Source organism: Scyliorhinus canicula, chromosome 16 (assembly GCF_902713615.1).
Source record: "Scyliorhinus canicula chromosome 16, sScyCan1.1, whole genome shotgun sequence".
In the NCBI taxonomy this organism is placed as follows: Eukaryota; Metazoa; Chordata; class Chondrichthyes; order Carcharhiniformes; family Scyliorhinidae; genus Scyliorhinus; species Scyliorhinus canicula.
The window spans coordinates 25,992,104-26,005,261 of NC_052161.1; the positions used below are offsets into that span (position 1 = coordinate 25,992,104).

The following is a 13,158-nucleotide window of genomic DNA, read 5'->3' on the forward strand; positions in this document are numbered from 1 at the left end:
CTCCGGGAGCACGGAAAGCTTCGTTCACCCTGACATGGTAAGACGCTGCGCGCTCCCTGTCCATCCCCTAACACACAAAATCGGGTTAGCCTCAGGTTCGCACTCCGTCCACATCACCGGGTGCTGCATCGCGGACCTCACGGTCCAAGGGAAGGTTTTTTAAAATTATAAATTCCTTGTCCTCCCTGACTTTGGCGCACCGGCACTCCTAGGACTGGACTTCCAGTGCAACCTGCAGAGCTTGACATTTCAATTTGGCAGCCCTATACCCCCCCCCCCCTCACTGCCTGCAGCCTCGCGTCCCTCAAAGTGGACCCCCCCCCTCCCTGTTTGCTAATCTCACCCCCGATTGCAAACCCGTCGCGACACGGAGCAGACGGTACAGCGCCCAGGACCGGTCCTTCATCAGGTCCGAGGTCCAGAGGTTGCTGACGGAAGGGGTCATAGAGGCCAGCAACAGTCCCTGGCGAGCCCAAGTGCTGGTGGTCCGGACTGGGGAGAAAAACCGGATGGTCATCGATTATAGCCAAACCAATCAGTTTACGCAACTGGACGCGTATCCTCGCCCCGTATTTCCACCATGGTAAACGAGACCGCGACATACAAGGTCTTCTCCACTGTGGACCTTAAGTCCGTTTACCACCAGCTCCCCATCCGCGCGAGTGACCGCCTGTACACCGCGTTCGAGGCTGATGGGCGCCTCTACCACTTCCTTCGGGTTCCGTTTGGTGTCACAAATGGGGTCTCGGTCTTCCAACGGGAGATGGACCGAATGTTCGACAAGTACGGATTACGGGCTACCTTCCCATATTTTGATAATGTCACCATCTGCGGCCACGACCAGCAGGACCATGACGCCAACCTCCAGAAATTCCTCCAAACCGCAAAACTCCTTAACCTCACGTACAATAAGGATAAATACGTGTTTAGCACCGACCGCCTAGTCATCCTCGGCTACGTAGTGCGTAACGGATTGATAGGCCCCGACCCCGAACGCATGCGCCCCCTGATGGAACTGCCTCTCCCCAATACCCCCAAACGCTGCCTGGGGTTCTTCGCATACTACACCCAATGGGTTTCCAATTACGCTGACAGGGCCCTTCCCCTCATGCAAACCACGACCTTCCCACCGTCGACGGAGGCCTGCCAGGCCTTTAGCCGCATCAAAGCGGACATCGCAAAGGCCACGATGCGCGCCATCGACGAGGCCCTCCCCTTCCAGGTCGAGAGCGACGCATCAGAACTAGCTCTGGCGGCCACCCTGAACCAAGCGGGCAGACCCGTGGCCGCCTTCTCCAGAACTTTCCAGGCTTCCGAACTCCGCCACCCCTCTGTGGAAAAGGAAGCCCAGGCCATAGTCAAAGCCGTGCGACATTGGAGGCACTATGTGGCCGGCAGGAGGTTTATCCACCTCACAGACAGAACGCCTTCATGTTTGATAATGCACAAAGGGGCAAGATCAAAAATGACAAGATTTTACAGTGGCGGATCGAGTTGTCCACGTACAACTATGATATCTTGTATCGCCCTGGGAAGCTCAATGAGCCTCCTGATGCCCTGTCCCGCGGTACCTGCACCAGCGCGCAGACAGACCGCCTCCGCTCCCTCCATGCAGACCTCTGCCATCCAGGGGTGACCCGCCTACACCATTTCATTAAGGCCCGCAACCTGCCCTACTCCATCAAGGAAGTCAGGTCAGTAACCCGTGACTGCCACATCTGTGCCGAGTGCAAACCGCACTTCTACCGCCCCGAGGGCACACACCTGATCAAAGCATCCCGCCCCTTCGAATGTCTTAGCATTGACTTCAAGGGGCCCCTTCCCTCTAACAACCGCAACATTTACTTCCTGGCAGTTATCGACGAATACTCCCGCTTCCCCTTCGCCATTCCCTGTCCCGACATGACCACATCGACCGTCATTAAGGCCCTACTCTCCATCTTCTCACTGTTCGGCTACCCCGCGTACATACACAGCGATCGGGGGTCCTCATTTACGAGCGACGAGCTGCGTCAATTCCTCCTCGACAGGGGCATCGCCTCTTGCAGGACGACCATCGGGGTAACGGACAGGTCGAGCGGGAGAATGGTACCATCTGGAAGACCATACTACTGGGCCTCCGGTCCAGAAATCTCCCTATTTCCCGATGGCAAGAGGTGATCCCGATGCCCTACACTATCCGCTCACTCCTCTGTACCGCAACTAATCAGACACCTCATGAACGTCTTCTTGTTTTCCCCAGGAAGTCATCCTCTGGATCCCCTCTCCCGACGTGGCTGGTCACCCCCGGGCCCATCTTGGCTCCGGAAGCATGCGCGGGTGCACAAGTCCGACCCGTTGGTGGAGCATGTCCAGTTACTCCACGCTAACCAGCAGTACGCGTATGTGGAGTACCCAGACGGTCGGCAGGACACGGTCTCCCTCCGGGACCTGGCACCCGCCGGCGTGCGCCCCCCCCTCCCCTTTTTCACCCCAGCACCCCACTCAGCTTCCCCATCCCTCATCCATGGCGTCTCCGCGGCCAGCTCAGGTGACGGAGACTACTCGAAGTCCATCACTCCCGGACTCCAGGACATCAGCAGGACCATCGGCCGACCCGACGTCAACTCCTCCACTGCGGTGCTCTGCCAGGACGTCAAGGACCACCAAAAGACTGATCGAATCCTTCTAGAGTTCTACATACCCATGGACTTTTTTTTTGTAAATATCGTTATGTCTGGGCCAGTGGGAAGCCCCCAAATTCGATAAGGGTAAGGAGAGAAAATTTATTCTCCCAACGGCCACTCATATCACCAGTTCTCCCCCTCCCCGGTCTCGTTCACCCCCCCCCCCCCTTCTCCGCAAGGGGTGAATGTGGTGATATGATCTGCATACCTGTCTGCCATTGGGCCAGAACGTCGGCTTACCATTGGCCCTGGTCGGTCATGTGCCTCTCGACCGATTGGCCGAGAGGCTGAGTTAACCAAGCCTCTATTAACGAGGTATAAATGGTCAGACGCCTGACGATCGTCCTTTCCATTGTAGACGATCGCAGAGCTGTGTTCTAGTCTATTAGAGCCGAACTTTGGTAAATCACTCGCCTCGCGTACAATTAATGGTACTTCACACTGTTACTTCACAGTGCCAGGGACCCGGGTTCAATTCTAACTACAAGTCTCGATCTCTCTCTCCGATTGCCGAATGAAAATGAAATGAAAATCACTTATTGTCACGAGTAGGCTTCAATGAAGTTACTGTGAAAAGCCCCTAGTCGCATGAAGCATGGCAAGGCAGCATAGCCACAACTGCAAAGGAAGCAGGACAACTTCTCCACTAAATTACATGACCCTGGAATCTCAAAACCAACTAAACTGCTTAAGCCAGCGCTATTGGAATCACCAATATCACACGGCCACAATGTTCCACCATCTACTCCTCACAAACAAAACAAAAGCTAATTTGTTTCACTCACTCTTCCTTTAATTCAAAAAGTCTGGTTCAACCTGCTCCTTTTAAAACAACATGAAATGAAAATCGCTTATTGTCACAAGTAGGCTTTAAATGAAGTTACTGTGAAAAGCCCCCAGTCGCCACATTCCAGCACCTCTTCAGGGAGGCTGATACAGGAATTGAACCGTGCTGCTGGCCTGCCTTCAAAGCCAGCGATTTAGCCCTATGCTAAACCAGCCCCCATGGGGTTGGGAAAAGCCATCCTCAAGGTACGGGGTCATTTTTGAAGTAATTTTGTTGTGACCAACCAACAGTTTAAATGAAGTGAGCTCGCTCATCCCTCTTCACTCGGGAGGTAACAGTAACCCAACCAGAATTTAACAAATTGGGATCCCACAGAGGGACAAATTTGAGGACTTCACCAGGGGACTGGTCACAACAAATGCAATATAAAACACGCATTTATATGGAACCTTAAAAGTGCAAAAGCATCATGGTAGTTTACAAAATAATAAGTTATTGTTCAGCTCTTTTGATATTTAAATTTGAAATGTTGCTCATCAACATGTACGGATTTGAGTTGTATTTAAAATTATCCATTTTAAGGCTCTGACAAGCATCTAGGGAATCAGCACCAAGCTAAATAACCTATAGCTACATGTGCTACTGAAGTTGGACAACTATCTATTCTGGGATTAAATGTACAAAATATGTTTGTAGAACCCAAAACAAAAAAAAGTGAGAAACTTAAGAGACTTCAAGAAGTCTGGATATTGAAACTGAAAGGAAAAAAAGACTGAAAAGCATGGCTGCTAAACTGAAAGCATTATGGACGGGACTGTTAAAGAGGACGGGTTGCATAAACTTCACTGATATTTCCTTGCATTTAAAAGCTTGAAGAGTATTCTAACTGAGGCCTTTAAAGTGAAAGGGTTTAATCTGGTAAATACAGTGCAGGAAGTTCTTCTGATGGGGAAATACAGAATATGGGGACAAGGTCTTAAAAACTACGGCCAGATTGTTTAGGGATTAAATCAAATAATTTTTTCATAAAATGGAAATCTGGAACGGTCAATGGCTAGGTAAATTAACATCTTGAAGAGTGAGGTGATTTCTGTTCTGGGTGGGTTTAAGGCATAAGTGGATGAATGGAGTTGCAGCACAAATCAGTCACGATCCACCAAAATCACTGAATGGTCACCTGTTCTCAAGACTGACCTTTTGTTATCAAATTCCCAACCATAGGAGCCTCTTCCTGTTGACCCAATGAAACCTTTGATAATTGTAAAAAATATTAATTAAATTTCCTCAACCAACAGGGGAATTAGTTCCAATAAACCATCCTCGTAAATCTACGTTGCACATTTCCTATTGAATGTCCTTTTTACAATACAGCATCTTCTCATGAAAATTCCTGATGAATGACAAATGTGGCTGCAGTGACAATTTCAGCCAAATTCACTAATTTTGGTGCAAACATCTTACACATTCAATTCAGGCAAATTTGGCTCATGGAATGAGAATTATAAAATATTTCTTTAAATGGTTGTGATTGCTTATCTATCTACCTTAGTCAATCCAACCCATCAATAACCATATAACTGGCATTGCAATATTTAATGTTCTAGTTTTGGACTTATGCCCCACTTAAACATCATACAAAATTCTAATATAAAGTCAGAACTTCGCCAGTTTTAAATTAAATTTCTCCTCAGTTCTCTAGTTAAACTTTAGCTGCAAAAAGCACAAGTTATATTCCAAACAGGGCATCCAAGAGTCCTTGCTTTATTTACCAATCTTCAATCTGACTACAGCGAGTTGCTTTGACCTCACTGCAACACACTTTCAGCAGTTTTACAATGTGAATAATTGTAAAACATCAACACACAAGAGTAAGTCTATTTAAAAGATACCACGAGAGACCCAACCTCAGCAAATTATGAAGTCATAAACAATGTGTAAGTAGTGATCTTTGGCACAGAACAAGAACATACAGCTAAAGCTCCTTCTGCCCCAATTTGTCACCGGTGAGCGTGCAGTCAGTGATAAAGCCCAAGTTTGAGATCCATCAGGAATGTTTGATTTTTTTTCGGATACCAAGTTAACATAACCTTCACATATTTTACTTTCCTTCAGGCCTCTGCAGCCAATGCATAGATTGTGCCGATTAAACACCATGAAGGCCCGTGTGGAAGTGCAGCAGCATTCAGAGATAACTTTAGTCGAAGCGAAAGTTGAAAACAAGGATCCAGGAGGCCGCACTGTTAACTTCTCAAAGTACTGAAACAAGTCACAGCCACCCACAGGAGCAGACATACGGCTGGCTGCTGGGAGGGCAAAGCACGCTCATGGTTTAAAGCGTCGCACACTCTTTAACACCGATAGACAATCCTGTTCAATGAAGAAAACGCCAAGGGAACTCTACATCCCATTGACCAATGTGGTCCAAAAACATCCCATCAGATTTCTCTACTCCAACACGTGAATGCGACATTATCTAGGTACACATATAATGAAACTTTAAATCAGTGTAACTCCCGTGGTGCTGGTCTTTATAGTTTGAACTTCTTAATGTGAGAAAGAGGCTAGTCCCTGACCTACCCACTGGCTGCAGGCGAGAGCCCCGGGGGGGGGGGGGGGGGGGGAAAGAGTGGAATGAACCTGTATAAATTCACCCGCGAAACATGTATTATATATAATGGCCACCCTCATGCAGACCAGTCTTGGCGTCCACTTCACTATCCAGTCTTCTTCATGAAGGTTTGGTTTGAATTCCGGGCCTGTACAATTCGGTTCTCTCCCCCGCCCAAAACCACATGCGACAGTTTATAGGAAACAGGTGTTTCACGTTTTTTCCACCCCCACCGACCACGACTCCCTTACCATCGATAGAGCATCACCAAATGGTACCTGGCCGTCAAGGAATGTTTAACGGTCGTGAAGGGGCCGTCCGACTTTTTTTTAAACCGACAAAGCCGCCAAATTCCAGCCAGCTGCCCGCACGCACGTGTCTCCCACTTAGCCCGCGCCCAACACGCCCACCCCGCATGCGCCAAGCCTGGCCCCGCCCAACGCGCCCGCCGCCGCATGCGCCAAGCCTGGCCCCGCCCAACGCGCCCGCCCCCGAATGCGCCAAGCCTGGCCCTGCCCAACAGGAACAAACAGGTGGCCGAATGGCTGGCTGGTGAGGGTCCGTGTGGGAAGTTTATTGATGGGTGACAGAAGAAGATGAATGTTCCAGAGTATCTTTGGATACATGTTTCCCCTGTCTGGCGCATAATAATCCCACATAGGGTCAAAGAGAGCTTTTACAGCACGGCAAGAGGCCCTTCAGCCCACCATATTTGCACCCGTGGGCAAGCACCTATCTACTCTAATCAGAGGAGGGAGGTGGTTTAGCTCAGTTGCCTGGTGTAATGACCTCCAATTAGCATTATTGGTTGGCCAATTGGAGTATGAGCTCCCTCAATGATAGCTCATTGAGGGGGCCCACATAAGCACCTGTGTAGGCTTTGTGAGCCAGTCTTAAGTTGACTGGAATGCTAGCAGCACTGTTGGAGCTGCTCTTGTATATAGTTATTGGCAATAAATATTGGTGTGGTGACAGGATACCTGCCTCCTGTGGATTAATATTTTCTAGGGACAGAAAAGGCGACGAGGTAAACAAAGAACTTTGCGGAGACCAGCTGCCGCACTCGGAGGGTAAGCCTTGCTATTTCAAAAATGCCGTTTTTTGGGATCCGGGCCAATGATATAACTACGGACGAAAGGAAACGGGTTATCCTGCTGTCGGCGTGCGGACCCTCAGCTTTCGCTATTATACGTAGTCTAACTTATCCTGATGCGCCGGACACAAAACCTTTCCAAGAATTAATGGAATTGATGAAAGAACACTACGACCCAAAACCACCCCTCATTTTGCGTAGGGACAGATTCTACACAGCGAAGCGGGAAAACAGGGAGTCAGTCATGAATTTCTTGACCCGCCTGACAAGGCTGGCGGAAAAATGTGAGTTCGGCCCGACGCTAAATGAAATGCTTCGGGACCGGTTAGTGTGTGGCATAAACGACCTCACAATACAGAAGCGCCTGTTGGTAGAAACGCAGCTAGACTGCAGGCAGGCGTTACAGCTCGCACTGTCCCTAGAAAAGGCAGCAAGTGAGGCGCAGGAACTACAGGGCACGCTAATTGAGGTAGATACCTGTGAGAGGGACTACCACAACGGGTCCAGTTACCAGATAGCCGCTCTCAGGAAAATCCTGAGGAATAGAGGGCCAAAGAAAAACCCCAGAACTGCCCCCAAGTCTGGTAGGACTAACTGGAGACAGAGGGAAGTACCGGCTGAGGCTCCCCCAACAGAGAAGGACCGTTTCTGGCACCAGACAGAGTGGGGTAACAGCGACAGAAACCCTAGAAGGAGGTGGCAAAAGAGGAATAGCAGGTGGGGACGCAGGGAAGTACACAACCTAGACCCCCCATCCTCCTCCGAAGGGGAACAATTATATAATATTGCGATGAAGAAAGCAGAACCTTTTAAGATTACCCCACGGGTGAACGGTTGGCCGACAATAATGGAAATAGACACGGGGCGGCTGTATCAGTAATGGGAGCATTTTTAAAAATCAAAGATGGACTCCAGCCACTAACCCTAACAAAAATATCGACGATACTTAAAACCTACACGGGGGAACCCCTGGAAGTTCTAGGCACGACGCTAGCGTTGTGGATAGCGCAATTGCTTCACAGCTCCAGGGTACCACAGATCTGGCTTGGGTCACTGTCTGTGCGGAGTCTGCACATCCTCCCCGTGTGTGCGTGGGTTTCCTCCGGGTGCTCCGGTTTCCTCCCACAGTCCAAAGATGTGCAGGTTAGGTGGATTGGCCATGGTAAATTGCCCTTAGTGTCCAAAATTGCCCTTAGTGTTGGGTGGGGTTACTGGGTTATGGGGATAGGGTGGAGGTGTTGACCTTGAGTAGGGTGCTCTTTCAAAGAGCCGGTGCAGACTCGATAGGCCGAATAGCCTCCTTCTGCACTGTAAATTCTATGAAAAATTCTATGACTCATGTACCCGTGGAATATGAGAAACAATTGCTCAGATTACCATTGATGATAGTAGAGCGCTTCGGACCGAGCTTAATTGGACGGAACTGGCTGAAAGACCTAAAATTAGATTGGATGAAAATTTTCCAGAGTGAAAGCGGGCAGTTGAGTGGAGTACTCCAAAAATACCCGGAGGTCTTCCAAGAAGGTTTGGGGGAAATCATAGGCGCCAAAGCAACTTTGCACGTGGACCCAGAAGCCCTTCAGAAATTTTGTAAGGCCAGGGCAGTACCTTTCGTGTTAAGGAAGAAAGTAGAGGTCGAAATAGAAAGGTTACGGCACGACGGCATTATCAGACCAGTACAGTTCTCGGAATGGGCAGCGCTGGTGGTACCAATTTTGAAGCCAGACGGCTCGATACATCTCTGTGGAGATTTCAAACAGACGGCAAACAAATACACACTGCTGGACAAATACCCGATCCCGAAAATAGACGACCTATATGCCAAATTGGCAAGTGGGCTTTTGTTCACGAAACTGGACATGAGCCACGCCTACCTGCAGTTAAAACTGGACAAGGACTCCCAGAAGTTCGCTACGATCAACACCCTGAAGGGCCTTTTTCGTTATACTAGGCTACCTTTCGGAGTGTCATCAGCCTGCGCTATATTCCAGTGTACGATGGAAAATATTCTGCAGGGACTACCGCAGGTGGCGATTTATTTGGACGATGTCTTAATCACGGGTAGGACGAACAGGGAACACTTAAGGAACCTGGAGGAAGTGCTCAGGCGTTACGCAAAGGTAGGCGCATGGCTTAAAAGAGAAAAATGTGTTTTTCTTGCCCCAAAGTGACGTACCTGGGATATAAAGTAGAGGAGTCGGGCTTACACCCATTGCAAGACAGAGAAAGGGCAATAAAAGAAGCCCCAGCTCCCACCACGGTCCAGGAGCTAAGATCATTTCTAGGGTTGGTAACCTATTATGGCAAATTTATTGAAAATAGGACGTCCATCCAAGAACCCCTCCACCAGCTACTAAAAAAGGGCAAGAATGGAAATGGTCCGCCCGCCAAAACCGAGCATTTAGGGACATTAAGGAACAGCTGTCATCCGAAAATGTCCTAGAGCATTATGACCCAAGGAAGGAGTTGGTGGTCACTTGTGACGCATCCCCTTACGGGGTAGGAGCCGTCTTAGCCCACAGAGGAAGGAATGGGGAAGAACGGCCAATAGCCTATGCTTTGAGTACCTTGGCAATGGCTGAGAGGAAGTACGCCCAAATCGAGAAGGAAGGACTGGCGGTGATATTTGCAGTAAACAAATTTCACCAGTATCTGTACGGGCGGAAATTCACCATAGTGACGGACCATAAGCCGTTATTAGGGTTATTAAAAGAAGACAAGTAAATACCCCCGATCGCATCAGCTAGAATCCAACGCTGGGCGTTGCTACTGGCGGCGTATAGATACGTTCTGGAGTACAGACCGGGAACGTGAGTAGCAAATGCAGATGCTCTGAGCAGACTTCACCTCCCGGACACCCCGCCGCTAATTACAAAAGTAGAGGAGACAGTAATGACTCTAAATGTTTTGGACACCCTACCACTGGACGCACAACATATTCGGTTGTGGACGCGAAAGGACTCAGTTTTAGCCAAGATGAAGCATTTACTGCTAACAGGAGAACTGGAAAGACCAGGGGAGCCCCAGGTGCACACGTACTGGAGCAGAAGGGCCCAAATAACCGTTGAAGACGGTATCCTATTATGGGGAGCCCAGGTAATAGTCCCAGCTGAGGGCCATCGGGCAATCTTAACCGAGTTACATCACGGACACCTAGAGGTGTCTAATATGAAGATGCTAGCACAAAGCTATGTTTGGTGGCCAGGGATGGACACAGACATAGCAGCCTTGGTACGTTGGTGCCAGGAGTGCCAACAGGGACAAAGAGTGCCACCAGCTGCGCCATTGCACCCGTGGGAATGGCCAGGCAGACCGTGGACCCGCCTGCATATTGACCACGCCGGCCCTTTCATGGGCTCAATGTTTTTGGTGATAATGGACGCCCACTCCAAATGGTTGGACGTCCCCAGGTAAACACGGCAAGCACAGCATCGACAATCGAAAAGCTCAGGGCCTCGTTTGCAACACATGGACTTCCGGAGGTATTGGTGTCAGACAACGGAACGGCATTCATAAGTGGGGAATTTGGAAAATTCCAAAAAGAAAACGGAGTCCGCCACTTCAAAGCTGCCCCATACCATCCAGCGTCCAACGGCCTGGCAGAGAGAGCGCTCCAGACACTAAAAGCGGGACTGAAGAAGCAGCCGGCAGCGTCAATGGACACAAAACTCTCCCGCTGGCTGTTTAATTACAGGACCACACCGTATTCCACAACGGGCATACCGCCAGCTGAACTCTCAATGGGAAGGCGGCTGCAAACGAATGAGGCTGAGTCTCCTTTTCCCAAATTTAACGGGGAAAGTGGAGAAACAACAGGAGGCCCAACGCAGGGGGCATGATAATAGTCGGCAGCAGAGACATTTCCAGGTGGGGGCACCGGTTTGGGTCAAGAATTATGGGAATGGACCAATGTGGGTCAAAGGCACGGTAGAGTCCCAAACAGGGCCAATATCCTATGAAGTTTCGATAGGAGGTAAGGTGCTGAAGAAACACCTAGACCAAATAAGGGCAGCGGAACCATACCTGGAAGCAGGCGAAGCAGGACCACCTCAAGCTGGGATAGCCCAGACGGAAAAGATACCCACACCCCAGCCCCGAGCAATTTCTCCAGACCCCGTCATCCAGTCGTCAGAGTCGGCGATGGACACGTTCGACGAGGCCGCCGCGACATCTCTCCCCGAGGAGGAGGAAGAACAACTTCCAACGAGGTCATCAAGAAAAAGACGGGCATCTATAAGGTACACCCCGCCCACGTCGGAAAACGACCCGGCGGACGACACCGAGGTGACAGATGCATAATTGAGGACACTGTACAGAGGTTCATCCCCAAGAAAAAGATTATCCGGGGAGGGATTAGACAGCCATGGCTGACAAAGGAGGTCAGGAAATGTATCAAAGAAAAAGAGAGATCCTATAAAGTGGCCAAAAGCACTGGGAAATCAGAAGATTGGGAAGGCTACAAAAACAAACAGAGGTTAACGAAGAGACAAATAAGGAAGGAGAGGATCAAATATGAAGGCAGGCTAGCCAGTAATATAAGAAATGATAGTAAAAGTTTCTTTCAATACATAAGAAACAAACGACAGGCCAAAGTAGACATTGGGCCAATTCAAACTGATTCTGGAAGGCTAGTGATGGGAGACGAGGAAATGGCTGGAGAACTTAATAAGTACTTTGCGTCTGTCTTCACAGTGGAAGACATGAGTAATATCCCAAAAATTATAAAGGGTCAGGAGGCTGAGTTGAGCATGGTTGCCATTACAAAAGAGATGGTGCTAAAAAAGCTAAAAGGTCTTCAAATCTCCTGGCCCCGATGGGCTACATCCTAGAGTTCTGAGGGAGGTGGCTGAAGAAATAGCAGAAGCGTTGGTTGAGATCTTTCAAAAATCACTGGAGTCAGGGAAAGTCCCGGACGATTGGAAGATCGCTGTTGTAACCCCCTTGTTCAAGAAAGGATCAAGACAAAAGATAGAAAATTATAGGCCAATTAGCCTAACCTCGGTTGTTGGTAAAATTCTAGAATCGATCATTAAGGATGAGATTTCTAAATTCTTGGAAGAGCAGGGTCGGATTAGAACAAGTCAACATGGATTTAGTAAGGGGAGGTCGTGCCTGACGAACCTGTTAGAATTCTTTTGAGGAGGTGACAAGTAGGTTAGACCAGGGAAACCCAGTGGGTATGGTCTATCTGGATTTCCAAAAGGCCTTTGATAAGGTGCCACACAGGAGGCTGCTGAGTAAGGTGAGGGCCCATGGTGTTCGAGGTGAGCTACTGGCATGGGTTGAGGATTGGCTGTCTGACAGAAGGCAGAGAGTTGGGATAAAAGGTTCTTTTTCGGAATGGCAGCTGGTGACCAGCGGTGTCCCACAGGGTTCAGTGTTGGGGCCGCAGCTGTTCACCGTATATATTAATGATCTGGATGAAGGGACTGGGGGCATTCTAGCGAAGTTTGCCGATGATACGAAGTTAGGTGGTCAGGCAGGTAGTGCTGAGGAATTGGGGAGGCTGCAGAAGGATCTAGTCAGTTTGGGAGAGTGGTGCAGGAAATGGCTGATGCAATTCAACGTGAGAAAATGTGAGGTCTTGCACTTTGGAAAAAAGAATCCAAGCATAGACTACTTTCTAAATGGTGAGAAAATTCATAATGCCAAAGTACGAAGGGATCTGGGAGTGCTAGTCGAGGATTCCCTAAAGGTAAACATGCAGGTTGAATCCGTGATTAAGAAAGCGAATGCAATGTTGTCATTTATCTCCAGAGGGTTGGAATATAAAAGCAGCGATGTGCTACTGAGCCTTTATAAGGCTCTGGTTAGGTCCCATTTGGAGTACTGTGTCCAGTTTTGGGCCCCACATCTCAGGAAGGACATACTGGCACTGGAGCGTGTCCAGCGGAGATTCACACGGATGATCCCTGGAATGGCGAGTCCAACATATGAGGAACGGCTGAGGATCCTGGGATTGTATTCATTGGAGTTTAGAAGGTTAAGGAGAGATCTAATAGAA

General features: G+C 49.2%; 1 protein-coding gene and 1 long non-coding RNA gene across 3 annotated transcripts in view; one reads left to right on the forward strand and one right to left on the reverse strand.

Moving 5' to 3' along the window:
• tdrd1 (tudor domain containing 1) overlaps positions 1-6,452 on the reverse strand; it is a 144,063-nt gene extending 137,611 nt beyond the window's left edge. Inside the window, exon 1 of one of the 2 annotated variants that reach the window (XM_038773345.1) lies at positions 6,340-6,452. The gene's annotated coding sequence lies outside the window, so the exon portion shown is untranslated. Of the gene's footprint in view, positions 1-6,312 lie in introns of both variants that reach the window. The other variant, XM_038773344.1, reaches the window with a different exon arrangement.
• A 135-nt stretch (positions 6,453-6,587) lies between these two features.
• Positions 6,588-13,158, forward strand: part of LOC119950830 — a 29,470-nt gene continuing 22,899 nt past the window's right edge. The window contains exon 1 of the long non-coding RNA XR_005457439.1: positions 6,588-7,131. This is a non-coding gene — a long non-coding RNA (uncharacterized LOC119950830). The remainder of the gene's footprint in view (positions 7,132-13,158) is intronic.